Below are 17,068 nucleotides of genomic sequence, written 5' to 3'. Positions count from 1 at the left end.
GGTATTAGGAGCCCACAAACAGACCATCAGTCTTACGATGAATGAATGGTGAAATGCTTTGCCGCCTCAGCTCCAGCTTTCCTTTGTTTATAATTCTTTCACTGGTGGATTGGTGACACTGACAGGAAAAAAAATCATTTTTGTCTAAGTAGATGTTCTTCTCTTTCACATCTGACTATGGGAAGCGTCGTATGGCATGACCAATCACAGAAGGTGCTTCCCATAGATAAAAAAAAAAAAAATCTCACTTGAATTTCAGAGAACTAGGGTTAGCTTGGTAACCTTAGAAAGCTTTATTTTAATAATATGCAATAATATTTTACAGTATTATTATAGCTGTTAATTCATGTCCAGAATACTTCTTTTGTTTCTAAAACTACTGAGAGGTTAAAAAAAAAGACTTTTCATAGTTTCCAAAAGAAGCTCACCAGTCCCAATATATGTTGAGTACATGCTGAACTTTCGACGCCTGCTAATAAGTACCCTTCTATGCCAGTACTCTATATATCTGTCTCAGAGAGAAACCCTTTTGCTGCAAGCTGTATGTTCTGTAACTTTGATCTTGTGGTCTGAACACTTCTACTTGCAGGCTAGAAGTGAAAAAAAAAAACAAAAAAACTTGTGGTCTTGCAACAGCCACTATCTCTAAGTGTTTGTGTTCACTCTCCCTCAACTTTCGAGTAGCAGACAGATACGCAAATAACAGAATAGAGTCAAAGTGTGTATTTTAACTGCATTTACAAAACAAAATTAATTAGATATAGAGTTTAGCTCAGTTACAAGTTTTGATAGACAACAACTTAATTATTATCAACAGACCAACCCATGGAGTTGACGGATCCACCCTACAGAGAGTAATTCGTTCCTAATGTTTATAACTGAAATACCAAAGATGCTTTTTATTGGGTGGCATTTAAGATGATTTATCGAACTATACACCACCAGTAAATAAAGCTACCTGCGTGAATCCTTTACTTAACGGCCCTTATAGCCACTGAATTTTAATGAACCTTTTAAGAAATGCAGCATTATTTTTGAACTTATTTTTTTACCTCAACACTAAGCTAATACTCACACTCGGGGTCCCACCCACTACTTCCGTTGATATGTTCAACACTGCGTATTGGGTGATTAAAATGTGTGAAATTAGGTAACTGTGAGTGAATCTAAAAAAAAAAAAAAAACACCTAAGGAAAAAGTGCAGTTCTCTCTTTGCGAATAGTTAAATGGACAGGAAAAATCAATTCAACGCAATTTGTTCCACACAGATTATTTGTCATCTATTAAAGATGTCATTTTCCATAAATTACGCCATTATGTGAAAATGTGCCACCAGCCTCTTTTCTTTCCATGATGTGCATGTGTATGTAACCATTTTACAGCGAGATGATGAGTTATAGCTGAGATAATTGTCTCCATAGTGAGCGCTGATCGCCCACGTGCAAGGCTGATACACAGCAGGTGGGAGGTGAACATACTGTACAAACACTCACACTCTACTCTTTGCACTGCATCTGCTCCATAACTGGAAAATAGCCAGGCAGCAAACCCTATATGAGGTCAGCAGCAGTGCATGCATGTGCAGTTATGCTCTCAAACAGGATTTTCAAAAGCCTGCCCCTGTTCTGATTTAGATTTCCAGCTTTTTTAAATGTGATTTAATGTAGCTGTCAGATTACACAACCAATTGGTTACATGCTTTGCAGACTGTTAGATTTCATTAATTTTCAGTTTGTTCATGGGTTATATGGCCATAAAAATGCCCTGTCTGCTTCCACTTTGGATTTTGATTGCCTCCTCCTTACAGCATGCTTTCAACAACCACCAAGCACTGCTTCTAATCAGAGGAGAGCAAACACACATACGGTATACTATTCAGAGGAGGGAACAAAAAAAATACACATTACACAAGAAATACTCTATTTTGGTCCATTGATGGCATTGTCACTGGAAAAAATTGTATATATAAGTGGTAAAAAGAAAGAAAAGCTTTGTAAAGCTGATTTCACAATCCAGTACCTACCAATGACACTAGATGAATGTCAGTAATTTTTATAAGCTGCTTGTTATTACATCCAAAGAAATAATTTAGCATCAGGTGAAACTACATTGAAGAGAACTACACAGTTTGTATTACAACAGAAAATACTGTGCACTCGGCAGAATTGTAGCACAAAGCTGTCAATTTCCCATTAATTTCAAATATTAAATATTACGATTTTATGTTTATCTCTCAGAAGAAGACAGAAAACACACACGCAAACAAAGTCCAGGTTTGGTGCATGTTTTAACAAATTTTGCTCTTTAAAACAACATATAAACATCAGTATCCAAATTATCTGATGGCACTCTGGCTACGCAGGAAGACTGGCATGTCTTTCATTACCTCTCCATACTCCAAATCTAGCTTGGTTTGATCTGATTGGGCTGATCTGAAACATTCTTCTCTGAGAAGGTGATTCACGGCGCCATGTCACACATCACCAGCCTTCAGCTAGCTATGAGAAACAACCAGTTTTGCCTTCTCAGTTCATCGCCACCCATTAGAAAACCAAAAAAGGGGGGAAAGATTCCAATCTTTTTAATTAAAATGATCAAATTTCCCCATTGATGCATTATATCAATATCATCCTTTTGATATTCACAAGTTAGTTAAAACTGCAAAGCCATAATTTCACGCCACACCTCCACACAGATCAACACTTGTCACATAGCTGTGTCTGAGTGTGCATGGGTCTGCGGTAGGCTGCCACAAACAATTATTTTGATAGTCGACTAGTCACCGATTATTTTTGCGATTAGTCGACTAATCAGATCATGCATCCATTGGACGTAAAACGTACAGCTTATCGCACCAGCATGCATCTGCTCTTATATAACTATCATTAGCTTGCAGCTTGAAGTGTTTAAGGTCTGTGCTAACTAAAAATAAAGACAAGATGATAGTTTATTAAACTTGTTATTAAATTTGCAGATTGTCTCGGTGGAGTTTAATACACTCAGCCGTCTGCTCCTTGCTCCCTAATATATAACAGGACATTGGAGTAAATTCTCGATCATTTCACATTTCTGTTTAATCAGTTTTCTGCTTGATGTTTATTCAGCGGTGTAAAAACTATAACTTTAATCTCAGCCCAACCGATTTACTCAGGAACAAATAAAACATTGAAAAAAGCCAAACAATAACATTTTTAAGTTATCTAAGTGACTCATATATCATGTTTAACCTGAGTAGCGAAAGACCGTGGGAGGTCTGAAAACAATGTGCCGGGAGTTCGGTGTTCTCACCGGCTCTAGTGAGCCGTGAACCCCCGACTAGCTACCGAGGTGGTGGGTAACAGACGTCTCCGAAAACGTCAGAGCACTTTTGCAAATATGCGGTGTCTTGATAAATCGAGCCAACATTTGAAGTTTACACAGCTACATTCTCGCCTTAAAATATCTTAAAAGTTTATTTCGTGACCCAGAAAGAGTTATATTAAAACGAAGTAGCTGCCGCCATTGTTGGAAACTGGTGATGGCAGCTACATTGTACATTGTAGCCACAGCCACCCTGGCTGAGCCACGCTATGAATTCTGGGATAGGTTGGGCCACGAAGGATACACCCGACCCATCCTTCAAATCTGGGGAAAAGGAGGACGCATTTATCGGCCGCATTTGTCAGAGTCTTCGAATTCGGACAGCCTTCGTTGCGTTGCTGTGACGTAATCGGCCTACAAATACGGCCTCTGAAGGATGCGGCCCCTGAATTTGGACACAACTATGATACCGGAGACTGCTTCTTCTTCTTCTTCTTCAGTGTTTAACGGCAGCTGGCATCCTTGTAGATGCATTTCTGCCATCTTCTTTTTCAGTCCGTTATTACACTCTTAAATCCTACTACTTCTTCCTGCATCTTTCAGCATCTTACAAAGTTTCAAACGACATGTCGACTATTAAATTAGCCATCGACGATTTTGATAGTTGACGTAATCGTGACTAGTCAACTAATCGTGGCAGCCCTAGTCTGCACCACACAAGCTTATGCCTTGTCTTCTGTATGATTTGGACTTCATGTGTGTGCATGTAAATATTCGTGTGTGCGTATGTGTAGTTTTTAAGCTTGACATGATGAATGAGAGATAGATCAAACTGTAAGAGTGCAGATTTTCTCAGAGTAGAAACTTGTCCTGAAGCCCACCGTACCTTATCCACTTCTCACTCTTGGGATCTTAATTAATAAAATGACAATCACGTTGGTACAGCTTAAAACTAGACATTAAACTCATCAGGAAAATATTTATTGAAGACACGGATCAAAGGAGTTAAGGCATAATTTCCTGAAGGCCAAACCATTAGAAAGAATGTAGGATTAAGGCATGTTTTGCATAAACAGCCAAAGTTAAGAGAGCAAAGTTTCTGAGCAATGTTTTTCATCTACTTTCTCACCAGCTCTGCTCTTTCCCTCTTCTCCGTCACGTTTGTGTCAGCATCTAACACTTTCTATTTTACCGACTGAGCTACTATCTGTGCACTGTTGTTTACCCTAATAACGTTATCCATCTTAGGATCCTGAGGTTTAAAGTCATTAGAGTTAACGTCACTGGTACGTTTGTTTGCACATTTGGCATCTGCTAACTTTCCCGAAACAGCAGATGCCGAAAGTGCAAACTAAAGAGTTTGTAACCTCACAGAGAGAGGAATCGAGAGCACGCCAGGCGTTGTCCTAGTCGACTGTCGGCCCACCTCTGCAGCGCTTCTGCATAGTTGCTCCTCACTAGTGCAAAATTTGGGCTAAACACTATAATATTGCTGTGGTAACTTCCCAAAATAAAAGTGCTAGAATATTTTTTGGTCCTTTTGTCTTTTTTTTGGTAAGACAATCTAGCTCATAAAGGAACGTGAGGGAGAGAGTGAGGGGGCAAAGACACACAGAAAACAACCCAGGGTGCACTCAAAGGAGGCTGCAGGAGGGGCTTGGCTTTGCTATAGGGATACCTGTAAAGGTGCTAGATTTATGAGATCTTAATTATGCACTATCTACAATCCTGCACTTATATTCATGCATCAACTACAAAAGCACATTTACATGTAATTTTCATGTGGATGTGTCAATATTGAGGTAAAGACAAGTAATTCTTCACTGTCAAAGCAATGGTGTTTGCAACTGAGCTATCATTAGCTAGCTATCTAAGGCCTCAGTCTCATAGGCCAAAAGAACAATCAGTAACCTACTGACATGCTCTGGTTGGTAGGAAAAATGTGTATTCTCCATCCAGTTGGCCAGTGGTTGCTGGCTGTCACTGGGGCAACCAAGCAACCTCTAGGAATCACTTAGCAATTGGAATCCATGAGCAATTGAGCAATGAGCAACTCCCCAATGAGCAGTGGTTACCAGGGGGATCCCTGACTGTTCTCTGAGCTTGCGTGACTGGTGCTTTAGCAAACAGTTTCATAGCTATTCCCAGTAACCACTCCAGAATCAGTTGGGGAATACTCACTTCCTTTAGCCATGTCTGACAGGGGCCTATCACCGATCCATCAGCTACCAGTTTCAGGGTCCCTGTAGTCAGCCCTGTTGGCCAGTACTGACAAGGCAGTAGCAGTACATCTGATACATTCTCCTCTTAGAAGTTGATTTATGGCACCAGGTCACACATCACCAGCCTTCAGCTAGCTATGACAAAGTTCATCGCCTTAACATTGGTTTCCACCTAATACGAAAAGAATTCAACATTTTTAGTCTGACGATGGTGGATGAAACCTTTTTATAAAGACTTAGTGTGACATGGTGACAATCTACTGCTAAACTTGCCAATGGCAGAACATCTGGTGTCAGTCTTCAACCCAACGCCAGCATGAGAGGAGACTGTTTTTCCTTTTCTTTTCTCTTTATAAATGTACATATAAATGATCAACTTTGATTTACAATTTCTTCTGATCTGATCTTTGTTTTTCTGCTGATTGCTCATTGTGCGATGTGTCTTCTTGTTAAAGAAAACTGACTGATTGGCTCAAACAAAGATTTTTGGTCGATAAACATTTGTTACTGTTGCAAAGAAAATGACATTCATAAATAAATAACAATGCAATCACAGAGGCTGACTCAGCGCATACTGCTCATAAACAACCTGTTCACTATATAGTTTCCCATCAGTATACTAGTTCAGTGTCAGCAGAACATCTGAAACCTAAAACCTGAGCCTGGTTTATAAAACAGTGGCATGAGACCCATGCATCACGGTTGGATGGAAGATGTGGGCTCGTTGTTTAAACACAAATTGAATCAAATCAGTCTTCAAAGTGTGCAATCCCTCCGCTAGTGGATGGAATATTTTGGATTCTTCAAGGCAAGCAGGGAATAAAATCTTATATTCTGGCTCGCAGAAGCAGCTTCCTCAAGCCAACTGTGGCTTCATCACCAGCGTGTGAGCTGAGCTGCAGTTAGCAGTTTCAGGAACCGACAGGCCCAAACTGCTGCGCTCAACACTGGTAGATAAACACCCTATGATCCCCCTCTCTGGAGTTCATGAGTGTGTGTGAATGCAAAATATGCACACGTTTTCCTGTTTGTGTGGAACACTGTGGCATGTTCACTCAGTGTTCCCTCGGCGTGTTTACCAATCTCAAAGCTAACGGAGCAAGTGCTTCCACAAAGGGCTGCCAAAACACACAAGACAGCTAATAAAGGATGGCATTCATGCTAACCCAGTACTTATTCACATGCCTGTGCACAGCAAAATGTCAAGCCACCCTCTCAGTTATGGTCTGAGAGAAACACAAAAACAAGCCCGTTATTTTTGCAACAATGGACACAGCTCAGACATTTTAATATAGTACAAGATGAAGACAGCAAAAGCAAACAACAACAGCAACAGCTATTATTGATGAAGCCAATACATAAATGCACAGACTGGCAAAATACAGTAATGGAAAAACATTTAACTCGGGGTAATTATATGTCGGAGAAACAAATGAGCACAGCTCCAGGAAAACAGTTCATTTCCACCTTGCATCGGTACCGAATAATCAACGCAGTCCATTAGCATGCTTCAAAATTACAATGCACACATTCCTAGCATGGGAAATGCATGTAATGGGATATTATAATGTCTCGCCAAGCTAAACACTAAGCACTTTGACTGTCCTTGCTTGAGAGCACAAAATTCAATTAGCGAATTTCATTGCAGAGTGGTGGAAGTGCCACTTGCTATTCAGACTTTATATCAGTTAGCCAGACTCAATCTCTGTCCCTCCTTAATTGCAGCTATAATAACAACCTTGCAATTGTGGTGACTGCATACGTGCTTCAGGAGTGTGTGCATGCGCCTTCACGTCACAGACTGTAGATAAAAGATGGGCATCAGGTTAGCTTTATGGCCATCATCATCGTAATTTCCTGGAGCTAGAAGTTACCATATTTTTGATGCGATCTATCAACGAATGAGGACAAATTTGTTAGAAAACTGCATAAATAAACTGTATGACTCCAATGCGCAAACACAGATGCCTGCTAATCCGTGCTAAAGCAGCCACTCACCAAAACTGGACCGATGACTTCTTCGATGTGCTGTTCCATGCAGCAGGCCGTATTATTTAGACAGTTAATGCGATTTTTTTTAAAAAGAAGAAGAAAACACTGCAAAAACCAACAGGCCCATGTCAAAGCAAATGTCAAAGCATGTCAATTCAAGTGGCCACATCTCTAACTTAAAACCTTAACAAAATCCAAACATGTGGGTTAAAAAAGAATAGTACTAATATTTGATGCAGATGTTATGAAGGGAGAAATTAGCAATAGAGACCAAAACCATTTGAATCCCTGAACACGGACACTGCCTCAAGTGGCTTTTTAAAGAACTGCAGTTTTTTTTTTACTTCTACCGGTACATTGGTTTCATTTTTCAAGGTCCCTGTTTGGTTTAAATGCGTATATCCCATCATCTAGACAGTATAATAGGTGGACTGTGGAATGCATGCTGTTTCAATCAATGCACTGGACAGCAGACGTCTTGACCAGGTGTCAGCTCATCATGGTAAATCATTTAGATTTTTGCGAGCACCCGCCATGTCTGTCTCTCCCTCTCCAATCAGCATCTGGGAGTGTGCTGTGTCCCTGCTTGGCCCTCCATAATACTTTATTCAGTAGCGGGACTTACCCTGCCATCAGAAAAACCAACAGATGACACGTCTTTGCAGGGATTTGAGAGCATCCCCACACTCAGAGAAATCAACTGCTGAGAAGCACTTCCATGGACAAGAATATGGAGGAAGAGGGTAAGCTGACAATGTGGAACGATGCGCTCTGTTTTACGTCAAACCCTAATTACTTTTGTTTAATGCAAGGCAAAATTTCTTGACCTCTTGACAGTGTCTATAATGAAGTGGCGTACAGTGTACACTCATACCGTTACCTTTTGTTCTTCTCTCATACTTTAAACTTTAAAAAAAAAGCACACCTCTGCGCAGATTACTGTTAGCTGCTGTGAGAAAGATGCTGCCAGAAGCAATAATGTCACTTTGCATTTCATTACTGCGCTGCATACCGCCACCACAGCAAATTTATGTAGTGAAGAGATTTTGTCAATTAGCGCTAAAATGTATTATCACATTATTATTATTTGAGGTAAATTGTGATTAATGATGCACTCCACAACATGGATAATGTGCTGTTTACAGTACCTGAGGGACCTTGATCGTATAACACCAATTAAAAGGTAAAAAAAAACAAAAAAACACTACTATCAGGCTTTATTAAAGTTTACAAACAACTTTTCTGCTTTATGCTTGTTTTGGATTATTTACAGAGACAAAAACAAGAGTTCGCACCTCGTACATCATTTTGGAGTCCTGTTAAAAATTTAAGTAGCCCCTCGGGGTGTACTTAAACGGGGTAAGGAGCAGCCCGGTGCTGTTAATCAAATGCACTTGATTAAATGATCATCAGCAAGTGTGAGCACCTCTATAAAAGCATAAGTTTTGTCAGTTTATTAGTGTGGAGCATTCAGATGTGCGTTGACACAATGCAACAATGTTCCCAGCAAATACACCCCAAGGTCAGACTGTGTAATGCTCAGAGAAACTGCAAACAAACCCCGAGAGGTAGATCTTAAGACTCTACAGGCCTCAGACGGCATCTTAAATGTTAAAGTTCAAGGCAGTACAATTAGAAAAGAAAAAGAAAAAGGAACACGCCAGCACAGCTTAGATTAGACAAGAAAGAGCAGCATCCGCTTGACAGAAGAGACCAAATGAAACAGAAAATCAGCACATCAGAGCTAACACCTCATATAAACTGTCAACCACAGTGGTCAAGAGGTGATGTTTGGGTTTATTTTGCTGCTACATGACCTGGGAATCTAGCAGTCATTGATTTGACTACGATAAGTATTCTAGAGTCAAATATGACGTCATCTGATTGCTAAAACTAAAAATTGGCCAAAACTGGTTTGTGCAACAAGACAATGATCACAATTGCAGCAGCAAATCTATAACACAATGGCTGAAAAAGAAAAAAATAAAGATGTTGCAATGTCCAAAAGTCCAAACCTCAACCTGACTGACAGGCTGTGGCAGGACCTTAACAAAGCTCTGCATAAATGAACATCCACAAACCACAATGAACTGAAGCAATGTTGTAAAGACGAGTGGACCAAAATCCCTTCACAAGAATTAAGAGACTGATAAAGTCATACAGAGTCTTTCCATAAAACTTTCCTTTTCACATGACTGTGGAGTGAAATTAAATTTCTGGTTCTGGCAGAGCTGAACACAGCTCAGCTGTGTGTACAGCGTGCACCGAAACAAAGAGCTGGTTGCTGAGGGGCACAGAACAAGATCATCACCCCTTAAAATGTCAGTCCCTTCAGCCTTCCTGCTGCAGCGGCCAATACCTCTTTTCCCGACTGGTTCCTTTTAGAAAGAATGCCACAAGCAGACAGCTGCGACTACAGACTGAAGCACTTCCAAAGCAGGAGCTTGACTTTTGTTGATTTGAAGAAAAAAGCCAAACAAAGGCAAACAAAAAACTTGCATATTGTGGATATAAATAGTACTTCGCAACCTATGTCAGGTATACTAAAGTCTTGCAGAGAGTGTTTCAAGCACGTAGGGTAAGATATGCACAGATTAGATATATAGAAATGCTTGTTGTCTGAATATGATGAATCTTCTGATGCCACGTGAGATAAGTGAAGCCAGCTGGTGTTTCCTGTTTGAGTTTCTGCTGAGGGAGAGTGTCCTCTGTTAGTGCTTGCTTTCACTATTCTCACAAGCTCAAAGGCCTGCAAGTCTTTGAGTACTCTCAGTTCTTGAGGATCTCTTGTACGATGGGTTTATAAGCTTTTCATCTCCTGCAGATTATCCAACTACACTGTTACTTTACTTGTCTATGACCAAAAAATGTATAAAGCAGGTTCGAATGATGTCCCTTCAATTCACTCTTTGAATTTCAGAACGACCACACAGTTATGGAAAGAGGATATACAGTACTTCAAAATATCTTGCTAGCCTGATTATTTCCATGATTTCATCTTGGTACCATGAGAAATCGGGAGAACAATACAGTGTAGGGCGCCCTTGTGCTGCTTTTACGCTTTGATGAATGGACTGAACGTGCCCTCTGAAGATGTCCTGTTGTACTGGGCACTGAGACGTTAGAGGCAAATCCATGTTGCAGTCTATGTTGAATTCACAGACCAGATCCAACACATCCCACAGATGATTACACTGAAACCCGCGGAGTCTGGAAACCAAGTCCACAACATAAACTATTTCGGGCCACTGCTACCAGGGAATACTGTTGCCATGAGCGGCTATATGCGACAAATGCAAGGATGAAAGATTTCCCAGGAGAACATTACCTAAAGCTTCATACTGCTTCTCCCAGTTTGCTTTTTTCCCCTAATGTGTATCCTTCTGCCATTTACTCCCAGAGTAAACAGTAACACTGCACCCAGATATCCACATGATATAGTTTGGTCCATAATTCCTTGGACAAAGACAGTTTTTTGCAGTTTTTTTTCTGTACATCACCACAGGAGCAAAGCCAATATGTGATTGAAGTGATGGTACCAATGATGGTATCAATTTAAAAGGTTTTACGAGGATTTTGTTAAATGTTTAGTAATTAGAGTGATTTTTATACACAGTCTGCAGCATCATGGCTACATGACGCCTGTTCATTTCATTCTTGCATGATAAATAAAGGAGATTTAATATCTGAAATTGATTCAAACTGCGACCTGTCCAGGGTGTACCCTGCCTCTCGCCCCAAGACAGCTGGGCTCCCCAGCATCGAAATGTCTGGCAGAGCTCATCAAGGGAGGAATGCAATTGTTCTTCATGGGTTCTAAACTTCAGGGAGTCATTAACTGCAAAATACTTTCAAGTATTAAAAGCAGTCTTTATGATTAAAATTACATTAAAGTATGTTTTACAATTAATGTTGAATTAATTCCTAAACAGTTAATGCAACCCTTTTGAGAAACCACTTGATTACTTGATTTAAAATCCACTGTGGTGGTGTACAGAGGTAAAACTGCAAAAACTGTGTCTCCGTCTGACAAATTATGGACGTAACTGTAAAAAACAACACAGAACTCATCAGACTGAGCCATCGCTCAGTGGCCTAGTTTGGATATTCAGGCCCATTGTAGATGATTTTGGCAACAGACAGGTCAAGATGGGCACGTATACCAGCCTGCACTTACAAAGCCCCTTATGAAGTTCTCTGTATATTCTGACAGCTTTCATTAGTATTAAGTCTTCAGCTATTTGCAAGACAGTAACTCTTCTGTGAAATTGGAGCGCAAACCCAGCCCTCTCTCCCCCAAAAGGATCAGTCAGCCTTTAACACCCTTGACACTGTCACCACTGGCTCTCCTTTTTTGTGCACATTTGGATAGGTACTGTCAAACCACTGCGAGAGCTGCTGTTTTGAAGATGCTCCTACCCAATCACCTACAAAAATCCCTGTTTGACAGATGTCTTTGTAACAATATAATCTATTATTAAAACAATACACTACACAGGCAAATAAGAAATTTCATGGTCATTCGAACAAGAAGGGAAACAGATAAAAAGATATTCTGACACCTGTTATATATCAAAATCTACATCACACAATACCAACATTGTACAGAGTTTCATCACTTTTGGATTGATTGTGTGGGAGGGTGCATGCATGGCTGTGCATGTACACTCAAGTAGGTGGAGAGGGCAGTATCACATAACCTTATCCTTAATATAGTACTCAAAATAAAACATGTCAGGTATACAAACCCCTAGGGAGCATTTGTACCTTTATACTCTCCTTTGCTAAGCCCTTCCTAAACAGCCTCTGTCCAATATAAGGAACCCTAACAGGACAGTTAAGTTTTAATATGCAAAGATGCTGAAAAAGTATTCAAATAACTAATCATAACAGAACATAATCTTGGTATTAAATGAATATATATCACTCTAGTAAACTCGAGTGCAGTTTGAGAGAGACAATTAGGTTGCTAGCCAAACGAGGTGAAGAGGGATGCCCAAGGAAACAATTTCAAAATACCCCTTGTTTGTTCTGATTCATAACATTTGTGGAAATTAACCGTTCTTCCAAAGATTTGCTTATTATTTGGTGGCCATCAGAATTATGATCAGGATAGAAATGTTTTGTCACAGGATGAAAGCGAATAGAACAAAACTGCGGTGACTCTTCCTTTTAAAGAAAAAGGGAACCCAGCAAAATGCCCCCACAATGTAAGAGAGCCACCAAATCCCTTTAATTGATTCACTATTTGGTTTCAAAGGCTCAAATTTTCCCTATATTTCCCATTAATCTGTACATTATTCACTTCAACACCACATTTTCCTAATGTGTTCCTAACTCTTTGCATGTTATTGAACCCATACCAACCTATTATCACAGAGCGAGCAGGACCTCTGAATGCCCTGTTGTATCTGCCACCAAGGCATATGTAGAAGATCCTTTAAATTCTGTTTCCAGTTAAAAGTTTGTCTCTTCTCAGAACACAGTTATTAGGGAATCACCAGATCATAAGTTCACCTTAAATCTTGCTATTTTGGTTGTTTGGCCTTTTACCAACTCCCTACAGCTAGGCTAGCCACTTCCCCCACATCCAAATGGCTGGTTACAAGAGCCAGCTGTTCAATTTGCCAGGAAACCTTGAGGATTACAATCATAAGACACTAAAATCTTACGTGCCACAGCAGTTAGTGTTGTCAAACTGACTAAAGCGAGCACAGTATTTTCAAAAGTATAATTGAATTCAAATAAACTGCACAAATTGAAGCACTACTCCTTCTTTGTACGGGAAACAATTAAACCATCTTTTAAAAAAATGCTCCGTGACCCCAGCCTACACGTACTGTGACCTCACATGGAGTCCAGACCACGCAGCTAGAGTATGTAAAAAGATGCACCAAAAGCTGGTGGGAGGAAACCAGCTGCAGGGAAATGATCAAAGCACACCTCCCACCACAGATTCTTGTGAAATTATGAATGTATAGTATCTGCAGCTATGTGACTATAAATGTAGGGGGACATCAACATGTTCAGCGAAAACGTTCATAAGTAAACAAAAACTAGTTATTCCTGACACAGTCGATTTCTCTCAGACATTTTTGAACTGGCTCCTGATTGGTCCGTGAATGGGTTTCGTCAAACATTCAATGATATATTCGTTGGCTTAACAAGCAAAGAGGAAAGACAGGGCAGTGACAGTGATAGACAGGGTAGCGTTTTCTTTCTCTACTTAAGAAAATGAATGACGTGAAGACTACAGTCAAATACAGCACAGCTGCTTCTCTCTACCCGTACCCGTGAGTGCGTTTGCCTTTTAATATGTGACAAAATGGAGAAACACAGAGTTTCTACCAAATACAGCTGGAATTTGCAGGAGAAAAAGAAGCCTGACCTATTTCTCGGAATGAATGGAAATGACCTACGCTGTGGGCCTGCATGAATCTAAATTGAGTCACCAAGGGTATCCTGTGCAACAGTGTTCTGTTTGATTTAGAAACTGCTCCCCTGCTGATTCGAGGCAAGACAGGGGATGGCTGTGCCCACTAGGCCTTGAGGGGGGAATGTTTCAATGGCAGACGTCTCCAGCAGCACCCTGCTCCCAGACTCAGCACCAGACAAGCCAAGCAACACAAATGCAATTAGGTGCAGGAGGAGCAGACACAAACGTGTTCACACGCATACGTCTCCTTGCTACAGCCTAAAATCCAGTTCCTGTTGCCCCCTGTCTCAGCTGAGCCCTCTTTCTTACAGGTTGCGTTTGAGCAAACATCATATCGAACCATCTGTTGAAACCTGGTAGATTCAAGAAGTTGTTTCTTAAGTGGCTAATAAAAGGAAGTAGAGTGAGTTTCAGAGGTTGTTTTCTAAATTAAACATCAGATTAAAAAGTGAAGACAATGGGGAAAATACCTTAAGTCGCTCATGGAAAGCTGACTGTATTAAACATTATTCGACATTAAAAGGAAAGCTCTGAAATTCTCTGAATTTAAATGCTTTTCATTTAAACTTGGCTTGTGGATGCCGTCCCTGTTAATCGACTGACAAATGATTCATTTCGACAACATAAAAGGTGAAAGAGGGCCATCTTTGTGGGAGTGTTTGCTTGATTGGCATGTGTCTCAGCTTATCACTTTAAACAAAAACGACACAAAAATGTCAGCGCTTCGTCACGACAGAATTTTTAAGGAACCTTAAGGTTGCGTTGCTCCCCTTTGGATTTTGGTTGCAAGCTTATACGTAGCTCTAAAGTTATTCAGACATCAAAAACTCGAAACTGTAAAACACAAGCCCTTTCTAGTAAACGTGGACAAATATAGAAACTACAATAAAGGATTTCCACAATAATCTTATTACAACACTTCTGTGAATGAAGCCTTTACCGCAGTATGAAAGGAAATACTTGTGCAGGGATTTATTGGAGCTTTATGAGACAGGTGATCTGTAATTTGGAGGTACACGTCATATTTTCATTCATACGCAAATTCAACAGTGTGCTGAATTAGGGCCTCAAGAAAAAAGGCCTCACACTGGACCAGAGCGCAGTGGCTGGAAAGCTAACCACTACTTGCTATGCTGATGTGTGAAAGAAGCCCCTCTGCCTGCATCTTTGGCCTCTAGCTGACCTCCCTCCGCCTGCAGACAGACCACTTAACACTGCCTCCCCACCTGTAGAGATGTCTGAAGAACAGGCCCCACTTCAGAGCTACGCAGTCAGTGATTGGCCATGATTACCATGGGCACTTGACTCATTTCATCTCCTCTAAAGCACTAAACTTTGGGGCATCAAGCACGGAGATGGATTCTTCTTCCCATCTATATTTTTTGATTGTGTACATTAATACCAGTGTAGAAACACTTTAATTAGAACTTGTTTCTGATGCAAAATATGCATGAAATGCTGTAAAATGCTGAATATCTGAAATGTTGCATTTATTATGCATCTAATGTTGTTGGTTTTTTTTCCATAGTGATTCGTTGTGAAGGGAATTTCTCTGCTGAGGTTTTCGAGTAGGTAGTGGAACTGGCACCGATGTTTGCAAGGAGGTGTCATTCTGTATCAGCCGAAGAGCAGTTTGATAAAGCGGCACTGCCTCGGTGACATGAAAGCCCAACTGAGTTCAACAACAGCCGTCATCTCTGCTCTGCTTTTCTGTAGATAAATGCCACTGACAGGAACAGAATTCACTGTGGTAACTGATCAGGTGCCAAGTGCCCTCTCCCCAGTGCCCTGCTGCACAGAAGCCCTCCACGGAGCTGGCATTGGCCTGGCCTGGCCTGGTCTTGCAGCCACGGGCCCAAGCTTTGTAGCTCTACCCTCGACTATTCAAGCTATCTCCAAATCACACCCGCCTGCTGTCAGCAGCCCGACTCACAAACCTAAGCAAACAATTTAAAACCCGGCAGTAAAGACCTGACTAGGAGGCAAAGTTAAGACAGCAAAGTTGACTTGATCGGAAATCTAATCTTGCATATTTATGTGGTGTTTATTACACCAGCGTTGCAACTAGCTCAAATATAATTAGTGATAGAAGAGGTGTTATTATGTAGGTCTTTGTCAGAGGACGTGAATGTGTTTTAAAAATACCACAGCAATGAATCAGTGGCCTCACTATCTTTACAGGCAGGCAGAGCTGGTAGGTTTTGTCAACCAGGCCAACAATAAGAGAAGCATACAGGCACCAGAATGAAAGAGGCAGTGGTGTTTGCACTTATTGTTTGGCTTCAGCTGAAAGTGAGATTGCTGTGATTTAATATAAAACAACCAGCCGTTATGCATTTTACCACCATCTCCATGTAAAGCCACCTGGCCCTCCAAAAGAAAAAAGAAAAAAAAAACATTGGAATGATTAATATCCCATGTCTGGAATACTCAGAAAATATACATATTATAACCTTCACGGTTTCACAGCCTCATAAACCTAATAGGATATTTATTTTATTTTATTTTAAAAAGTGATTTAAGGCTAGGCTGCAAACATATATACCCAGCTGCCTCGGATGAAGCCTATATTATATTGCTACATCACAAAGGTCTGTGACTAAGCATTGAGGTCCATGTTTACAGCATCCCAGACCGTCGAGGAAATATGTGGCCTCGGTGCGTTTGTCTTCGTCCAAAGAAAATTAAAGGTATTCGCACGGGAGCTGAAGTTGAATGCATCGAGGCACGTACTCCCATAAAGGCAGGTGCACCTGTCTGCAGTGGCAGCCTTTTGTGCTCACTACCAAATCTACGTGTCGCGCCGTGTGTGCGAAATACAGCATAGACGTACATGTAAAAGGAGATGAAACCATCCGTGTCTCTTACCGTTCTGCCTTCAGTCATGGCTCCCCATCATAGCGTTTGGAGTCCAGACCTCTGACGAGCCGTTTATTCCTATCAGGCTGTGTCACTCACTCCCTCTCTCTCGCTCATCCCCATGTCATGTTTCTCTCCGCTGCAGCAGAACCAAGCCACGCCTCCTCCAGTAGCCGCGTGACGTCTGCCTCTGACGAGCCCTTTTTTGCACACGCCCTCGCATGCGCGTCCATCATTTGGCCGCCAGAGGCCGCTGTGC

At 40.9% G+C, this 17,068-nt stretch overlaps 1 protein-coding gene across 1 annotated transcript in view; it reads right to left on the bottom strand.

Annotated features, from left to right (window-relative positions):
• The window catches only part of otud7a (OTU deubiquitinase 7A), a 42,957-nt gene extending 26,079 nt beyond the window's left edge, over positions 1-16,878 (bottom strand). The window contains exon 1 of the mRNA XM_085357442.1: positions 16,819-16,878. The gene's annotated coding sequence lies outside the window, so the exon portion shown is untranslated. The remainder of the gene's footprint in view (positions 1-16,818) is intronic.
• Between the last annotated feature and the right edge of the window lie 190 nt (positions 16,879-17,068).

The sequence above is a fragment of the Diplotaxodon limnothrissa genome, linkage group LG7 (assembly GCF_057381915.1).
Source record: "Diplotaxodon limnothrissa isolate DT_005_m linkage group LG7, D_limnothrissa_male_GT1.1, whole genome shotgun sequence".
In the NCBI taxonomy this organism is placed as follows: Eukaryota; Metazoa; Chordata; class Actinopteri; order Cichliformes; family Cichlidae; genus Diplotaxodon; species Diplotaxodon limnothrissa.
Note: the sequence above shows the minus strand (reverse complement) of the source record. Positions and strands in the feature narration are given on the sequence as shown.